The 9386-nt window shown below is 34.6% G+C and overlaps 1 pseudogene; it reads right to left on the bottom strand.

Moving 5' to 3' along the window:
* Positions 1-335: 335 nt before the first annotated feature.
* Positions 336-9098, bottom strand: LOC123251131 (annotated as a pseudogene).
* Positions 9099-9386: the final 288 nt, after the last annotated feature.

Here is a 9386-nt window from a genome sequence, read left to right as displayed (position 1 = left end):
TATACTTTCCCCCTTTTCACTTATATGATCATGTATACATATATTATCAATTTTTCTAATTTGATTATCAACTTAATGAATGGTAGGAAAAAACACTGAAAATTGATCGCATTTAAAAGGAATTTAAACTTTTTAAAAGAACTTCAACAAGAAAAATTGGAGTATTGTAATAGGTACACTAAACAGGTAAAAAAATAAAACATGATCAAACAAAATAAAATCCTGAAGGCATAGTAGTAGATAAGGTAAGAAAGAATGAAATAATCTTTTTTTTCTTGTGTTACACATTTTCTGGTTAGCCATAATAAAAGACAAGGTACACAATTGATTTTATATTATATAACTTTGGGGTCTGATTGACTAGAACTTATTATAATCAATAAAAATATACATTGTATATGATGAAATGGAATTCCTTTCATATTATCCCTATAATCCCAGGTATAGTCCCATAAGACCTGGATTTATCTCTACAGAGATTTTTAATTTCTTCTGTTTAATAAGTTCTAAAACTCCATCTCGGATCAGCTCAACACACCAAACAGAACAGCCTCTGATTTCCATCAGCAAACATAGTAATACTAGAAATGCCACTGAAGCAGCAGAGATCTCTTCCTTCTAGTACACACCACATGTCTGCCAGAAGTATCTGAGCCCATTTGTAAAATGACATATTTTTGTCCTTATATTTGGCCACATCTCTATAAGAAGGAAATTTTCAACTATCAAAGACAGGAGTTTCTGTGCACTTCTGTCATGCTTTTGAACACAGTTAATTCAAGTAAAATTTGTCCAGTTTCATTGAGAATCTTATGCCTCTCTTCTATCAAAGGCATAGGTACATCTGTGACGGAGCAAAAATAATGCTGAAGCTCACCAAGGAGAACTGTGGCATAGTATGAAGTCTTAGCAAAGGGTATTCCTTCATCCAAGGTTCGGTTGATTGCAGCACAAAGAACCCAGAACCTGCTGTACATTCTGTCCTTGTACTGCACTTGTGATTTTCCTGTTTAGAGCAGAAGGAGAAATTGAGGATATTGGAGACAAACACCTCGCTGACAGTGTCTTCTTCAGTGCAGGGTCTTCCAGCCCTCTGAGCTGAACTCTCAGCCTGGGAATTTCTCCAGCAGCATCTCAGCCACTCGCTCCACACCAGCTGCTTCAATAAACATATCTTGGCTATTGCTAGCCACAAATTTCACAGAATTGGGGGGGGGGGGCGAGGGGGAAGAGGGACTTCCATCACAGATTAAATCTGCGAATCCTAAACGTGCCCTGTAAGCCGTAAAGCCTTTCTGCTTAGCTTCTAATCTTAGTTGTACTGGTTTTATTTGTACAAACCCTTTCAAATTTAATATAATAAAAATTATTTATTTTACACCTCAGAATACGTTCTCTTGTTTTGTCATAAATTCCTTATCCATAGATCTTACAGATAAAATATTCCATGCTTATTTAATTTGCTTAGAATATAACCTTTTATGTCTAATCATGTACCCATTTTGAACTTATCTTGGTACATAGTGTGAATATTGGCCTATACTCAGTTTTTGCAAGTGTTTCCTAGTTTTCCCAGCAGTTTTTGTCTGATTAGTGAGTTCTTGTTCTAAAGGTTTGGATTTTTGGGTTTCTTAAAAAATAGAATACTATGGTCATTTACTTCTACATATTGTATACCTAATCTATTCCACTGGTCCACCAATTTATTTTTAGCCATAGTCAGATTATTTTGAGGATTATAGTTTTATGATAAATTTAATCTTTCTTCAAATATTTTTCCAAATTTCAAATAACCTTCCTTCAAAATTTTCCCCACTAATTCCCTTTGTTCTTCCAGGATCACTTTATTATTTTTATAGCTTTACAAAATAATTTTTGGTAGTTTGATTGGTATGGCACTGAAAAAGTAAATTAATTTAGGTAGAGTTGTCATTTTTATTATATTTGATTGGCCTAACCATGAGCCATTGTTTTCCAAACTGTTTATATCCGATTTTATTAGTGTGAAAAGTTTTGTGTTCATATAGTTCTTTGCTTTGTCTTAGCAGGTAGACTCTGAAGTATTTTACATTGTTTATAGTTATTTTAAATGGAATTTCTTCTTCTCTTGCTGCTGGATGTTGTTGGGAGCATATAGAAATATTGATTTGTGTAGGTTTAGTTTATATCTTGCAACTTTACTAAAACTGTGACTTATTTCAACTAGTTAGGGTTTCTCCAAATATAAAAGCATATCATCTGCAAAGTGATATTTTTTGTTTCCTTATGGCCTATTCAATTTCCTTCAATTTCTTTTCCCTTTTATTGCTATAGTTAGCATTTGTCCTACAATATGGAGTAATAATAGTGATAATGGGTATCCTTGATCTTATTATTAAGGGCTTATAGCTTATTCCATTAGTTAATTGCTGATGGTTTTAGATAGGTACTACTGATAGTTTTAAGGAATTACTTGTATGCTCTCTGGTATTTTTATTTTTTTAAACCCTTACCTTCCATCTTAGAATGAATACTGTGTATTGGTTCTAAGGCAGAAGAATTGTAAAGGCTAGGCAATGGGTGTTAAGTAATTTGCTCAGTGTCAGAGAGCTAGGAAGTGTCTGAGGCCACATTTGAACCCAGGACCTCCCTTCTCTCAGCCTGGTTCTCAATTCACTGAACAATTTAGCTGCCTCCTCTCTAGTGTTTTTAAAAGGAATGCATTTTGTATTTTGTCAAAATATTTTTCTGCATTTGTTTATATAATTGTGTAATTTCTGTTGGTTTTGTTACTGATATGGTCAATTATGCTGATAGTTTTCTTTAAACCAGCACCTCCTGCCCAGTATAAAACCCAACTTGATTTTATATGATCCTTGTGACATATTGCTATAATTTCCTTGCTAGGATTTTAATTTTTTTGCATCACTATTCATTAAGGAAATTGGTCTATAGCTTTCTTTTTCTGTATTTACTCTTCCTATTTTAGTTATCAGCCATATTTGTTCCTTAAAATGTATTTTTTGCTGTTTCCCCAAATAGTTTATATGGTTTTTGAATTGTTCTTTAAATGTTTGCCAGAATTCATTCGTGAATCCATCTGTCCCTGTGGATTTTTTTCTTAGGGAGTTCATTAATGGCTTGTTCAATTTGTTTTTCTAAAACAAGGCTTTTTAAAGTATATTTTCCCCCTTTTGCTAATCTGGGCAATTTATATTTCATTGAATATTCATCCAATTTGCTTAAATTGCCAGAATTATTAGCATAAAATTAGACAAAGCAGCTCTTAACAATTGCTTTAATTTCTTCTTCATTGGTAGAATTCACCTTTTTCAATTTTGTTACTACTTCTTTGGTTTTCTTATTTAAAAAAAAATCAAATTTAATGGTTTATCTATGTTATTTTGTCATGAAACCAGCCCCTAATCTTATTAGTTTATGGTTTTCTTACTTTCAATTTTATTAATCTCTCCTTTAATTTTCAGGATTTCCATTTTGGTATTTAATTGGGGATTTTAATTTGTTCTTATTCTAGTTTTTTTAGTTGCACGTCCAATTCATTAGCTTGCTATTTTTCTTTTTTTATTGACATAAGCATTTAGAGACATAAATTTCCCCTTAAGTACTGCTTTGACTATATTTAGTAAATTTTGATATGTTGCTTCTTTGTCATTCCCTTTAATGAAATTATTTCTATTCTTAATGATTAGATTATTTAGTTTCTGATTAAGTTTTAATCTATATTTCATCACCTTTTTTGAATATAATTTTATTACATTGTAATTTCAAAAGGATGCATTACATCTTTCTGCTTTTCTGCATTCAGTTGTAAGGTTTTATGTCTTAATACATGGTCAATTTTTTGGAAGGTTCATATAGCACTGAGAAAAAAAAAGTATGTTCCTTTTTATTCTTATTTAGTTTTCTCCAACTATCCATCCTATTTTTTTCTAAAATTCTATTCTCCCACAACCTTTTTTTTTTGCCAGTTGTATCTTGTTTTGAGAGAGAAAAGTTGAGATCTCCCACCACTACTATAGTTTCACTGTGTATTTCCTCCTGTCACTTACTTATTAAAAAATTTGGATGCTGTACCATTTGGTACCTATCATTAGTGTCAAGATGTAGTTTCCTTTCTTATCTCTTTTAGATCTATTTTTGTTTTTACCTAGTCTAAGATCATGATTGCTACCCTTGCTGCTTTTTTTTTTTAACTTCAGCAAAAATGTAATCAATTCTGCTCCAGCCTCTTACCTTTATTCTCTGCTTAAAATATTTTTCTTCTCAATATGTTGTTGGATTCTCATTTTATTCTACTTTCCTATCTCCATTTATTGGTGAATTTATTCCCTTCACATTCATAGTTATAATTATTGTATATTTTCCTGCATCCTATTTCTGCCATTTATCTTTATCTCTCTTTTTATCCTATACCTTTTCTTAAGTCTTTTGCTTCTGACCATTGCCTTCTCCAAATTGTTCTCCCCTCCTAAATGAAGGTAAAATCCTTTACCTTCATTTATCTACCCACCTCCAATTCCTTTAGAGAAAGATAGATGATTCTATACACAACTGAATTTGGATGTTATTCCTTCCTTGAGCCTATTCTGATGAAAGTAAGATTCAAGTGTTGCCTACCGCCCCACCTCATCTTCCCCTCCATTGTAATAACTCTTTTAAACTTCTTCATGTGCTAATATTCACCCCATTTTACCTTTACCTTCCCTCTGGTGTAAGTGCAAGCTTCCTTCTCATCCCTTAATATTTTTTATATCATTCTATCATATTCAACTTACTCCTGTGCCCTGTCTTTACCCTTCTTCCAATTCCATTCATAGTGATAAAGCTTTTAAGAGTTACAAGTACTATATTTCCCTACAGGGGCATAAACAGTTTAACCTAATGATGGGCAACCTTTTGAGCTTGGTGTCTCAAAATTCGCCAAAAAACTGAGCATAACTCGGGTGGTGTGTCACTTTGATTAAAAAAAAACATAATTTCACGATATTTATAGTTTAAATAACAAAAATGTATAATTTTAATATATAAATGTGTTTAATAAACTGAAATAGGTAAATTGATATAGGTAGAATTGTCATCTATAGTGCACAGAATGTCTACACTACACTACAGCAAATTTTTCATCCTCGGCATGCGGCCCCATACTTCTCTGTATGCAGCCACATGCAGCCGTGTGTCATTGAAAATGGCTATGCATGTCAGTGCTGACACATGTGTCATAGGTTTGCCATCACCAGTTTAACCTTATTGAATCCCTTATGTTTCCTTTTTTATGCATCTTTTCTGTCTTGTATTTGAGAATGTGTTCTTGGTTGTAATCCTAGCTCCATTGCCTACTATAATATCATATTGCAAGCCTTCTAATCCTTTAAGGTCAAAACTGCTAAATCCTGTGTGGTCCTGACTGTGGTTCCATGATATTTAAATTTTTTCTGGCTGCTTGCAGTGTTTTCTTCTTGGCTGAGGAGCCCTGGAATTTGGCTTTAATATTCCTGGAAATTGTTATTTTGGGATCTTTTGGGATTTGATGGATTTTTTTCAATCCCTATTTTACCCTCTTGTTCAAGAATATCAGGGCAGTTTCCCTTGATAATTTTTGGTAGCACGTTATTCTGGCTCTTTTTTTTTGATCATGACTTTCAGGTGTCCAATCATTTTTAAATTCTCTCCTTGATATATTTTCTATATCAGTTGTTTTTGGATGGATACGTTTCATTTTTTTCAATTTTTCATTCTTTTAATTTTGTTTTATTTCTTGATGTCTCATGGAGCTTCCAATTTTTGCTCAATTTCCATTTTAAGGCATTATTTTCTATCTCTTTTTCCTTTTGGCCAATTCTAATTGTTAAGAATTCTTCTTTGGTGAATTTTTGTGCTTTTTTTAAACCAAGCTGCTGACTTTTTCATGATTTTCTTGCATTATTCTCATTTCCTTTCCCAACTTTTTTCTACCTCTTATTTGATTTGTAAACTCTTTTTTAAGCTCCTGCAAGATTTCTTTTTGGGTATGACACCATTTCACTTTTTTTTTTTTGAGGCTTCTCATTTAGTTATTAACAGTGCTACCTTTTTCTGAGTTTATATTTTGACCTTCCCTGTCACCATAGTAACTTTCCATGATCATTGTTTGCCTGTTTTTCTAGTCTATTTCTTGACGTTTAATTTTATGCTAGTGTTCCTGGGGTGGAGGAGGCACTGACCCAAGCTTCTTGTACTGAGAGTGTAGGGTCTGGCTTTTGGGTGAAAGGAGTTTGAATTTTCATATATAATAAACTTGTGACTCAACAGCATTTTGGAGAAGCAGCTATAAGTTAACAGTCAAGATTGTCTCCCATGTTCCATTACTTCCTTATCAACTAAGCCGTTCTTATCAGATTATGTGGGGATGATAGATAGATCTCGACAATGCAGCCCTTTTCCATATTCTGCCTCAATGACCATATGCATTTACAAATGGAAAGAAAGGGGGCCACGTGTCTGAAGAAACTAAAGAGTGCTGCTGCACCCTTGCTGCCTATCCTTTTTGGGACAGGGAAGAGTCTACTTTCTTTAGTTACCTATTCAGGGCATGTGCCTCAGTTCATCACAACACTTGGTCTAAACCAAGAAAGCAGGGTTATTAGAGCTATGTCTGATGGTCCCCAGTATGTGTGTCTGCTAATGTGTTTCTCATTCCTCAGAGATATTCTGGAAAGAGTTTTTCCACGAGCTGTCCCAAGAGTTAGCCCACAGTTCTACTATTACATGACAAAACTCTCTAAAGTTCTAGGCACCAATAGGGATTGGTACACACATTCTCATGCATACCCAGGCCCATAGACATGTATGTATACACACGCAAAAGAGGGAAAAGGAATAAGTATTTAATTAGTACCTACTATGTGTCAGGTACTGTGTGCTAAGTGCTTTGCAAATATTCTCTTCTTTGTACTGAGAAATGGCCTCTGATAAATCAGGCTTAAAGTTTCTTGTGTTTTCCAAGACAAATCCTAGTCCAGTAGAGGATATTGGTGGCAGCAGATCCAAAAGCTTTCATCATTTTAAGAAATAACTTTTATGATTCCTTTTGTTTACATCAGTTGTGAAATATTGTTCTCCTTAACCAAATGAGACCCTTTTTCACAAAAAAACAAAACAAAACAAAACAAAAAAACCAGCCCAACATAATGACTACATCTGATAGGCAACATTTTGTAGCTACAGTCTCCTCATATACTCTTGCAAAAAATGGTGTTTCTCTAGGAACCAAATTGATTAGAAAAACTTTTGAGGGTTTTGTTTTTAATGATATCTTTGCATAAATTATTGAGTCAAAGAATATACTCTTTTCCTGGTTTGACTTTCTTCACCCGATATCAGTTCCTGTAAGTCCTCCCTCATTTTTTCTTAATTCACAATATTTGACATTTCTTTTGGTGTAATAATCTTCCATTACAGTCACACACTCTAATTTCTTCAACTGCTTTCCAGTTAATGAGCATCTTCATTTCTAGTTTTTTGCTCTCACAAAAAGGTGAAACTACGACCATTTTGGCATCTACAAGGTCCTTCTGACTTTGACCTCCATGACAGTAATTTTATGTAGTAGGAGTTCTGGATCAAAAGGCATGGACAATTAAGTGGGTCAATTCAGAGTTTTCCCAACAGTTCCTATTGTACTATAGCCTTGAATATTCCCTCCTTTTGGTGTGTGAAGTAAAACCTCGTAGTAGTTTTAGTTTTTATTTCTCTTAGTGACTTCAAGCAAACTTTCAAATAACTGTTGAAAGTTTGAAATCTTCTTTTGAAAACTGCCTATATCCTATATGTACATACACACACACACACACACACACACACACACACACACACACACACACACACACACACACATATATATATATATATATATAAAACATATGATACACACACACATAAATACACACCTTTATGCATATTCTTTCACAATTGGACTGTTTTTCCTTGCTTCCAACCCCTTTTGCACATCTAATTTTATATCTAAAGCAATTGCCTTATGGCTTTTCTTTATACTTCTGTGATCATTTGGACTTAGTAGTCTGTTCCTAGATATCCTAGATATGTATATTTTAACAGATAGGCATCACATGAGGCAGAGGGGAAGCAAGAACTTTACTATAACTGGAAACATTTTAGCATCATTTCCCCCGTTTTTTACCCTCTTCCTTTCACTCAACACTTCTTCTATTCCATTGCCAACTCAAAGTCATTGGTTGCTGGAGATAGTTGGCAGACAGAAAACATAAAATAGAATTGCTCTAACTCTGAAACAGCACAGGGTCAGACTGCATCTGACAAATTAGTCCCTTCACATTTCAAATAGAGAGGGGAAGCCACAGAATACGCACATGGAGTGAAATAGGATGGGGCCCTAGGTTGGCAGGCAGTACGACTGCTGCCACACATGGCAACTCTAGCAGAAAATGAGTAGGGTATGAACATAGGCAGGTGGAGAAGAGTGGCCACTGCTTGGGGACTGGCAGTGCTTTGAGAAACTGTGGAAGGAGCCTACAAGATAGTGAATACCAGACTAATCCAGATTCCAATTAATCAATTGATGAATAAAAATTTAAGTAATTAAATAATTATCTGGTAATTATTTAAGTAATAAAAATTTATCACAATCCAAGTGCTATGCTAAGTACTGGGGATTCCAAAAGAGGGAAAATGAGTTTCTGAAGAAATTCCAAAAGAGGGAAAATGAGTTTCTGAAGAAATTAATTGTCTAATGGGGGAGACAACATGCAAACAGATATATACAAAATAAACTATGTAGAAATAAATAGGAAATTGGCTATTGTTCTTATATTTGAAGAAGACCAAAATGACATCATTGGATATCATTCATAGATAAATTGGATTTAAGTGACGCAGAAGGGCACAAAGTCATCAGCCTCACTGTCTCTTCCAGAATCATCAAAGTCTAGGGGCAAGAAAAAAGTCAAGACAACTGGGGATGGCTACGGATGCAGTGGATGAGCTTGGCTTCTTTACATCTGACCAAGCTCTAAGTACTCTCTGGCATATGCTTTAGCCACCTTCATGGCTGCTGGAACAAATTGCTCTCGTCCTCTGTCCATTCTGCCAGGTGAAGTCTTTGCATGCCTGGGGTAGACACTCTCCTGACTCACTGATGGATTTGAGGACTGTTAGTTATCTTCAGTGGGGCTTAGTGATATTCCCAGGATGTGGTCACTGTGTATGCTATGAAAATAATAGAAGGAAGGCATATGAAGTAAAAGGGGTTAGGGAAGCACAGTAAAATATGGGATTTGAACTGGTACTTAAAGGAAGTCAGGGAGATCAGTAGTCAATGTGGAAAAAGCATTGTAGGCATGAGGGACAGCCAGAGGGAATGCCCAGGGCTG

Source organism: Gracilinanus agilis, chromosome 1 (genome assembly GCF_016433145.1).
Source record: "Gracilinanus agilis isolate LMUSP501 chromosome 1, AgileGrace, whole genome shotgun sequence".
NCBI classification, from domain to species: Eukaryota; Metazoa; Chordata; class Mammalia; order Didelphimorphia; family Didelphidae; genus Gracilinanus; species Gracilinanus agilis.
This window is presented reverse-complemented; position numbering and strand designations above follow the sequence as displayed.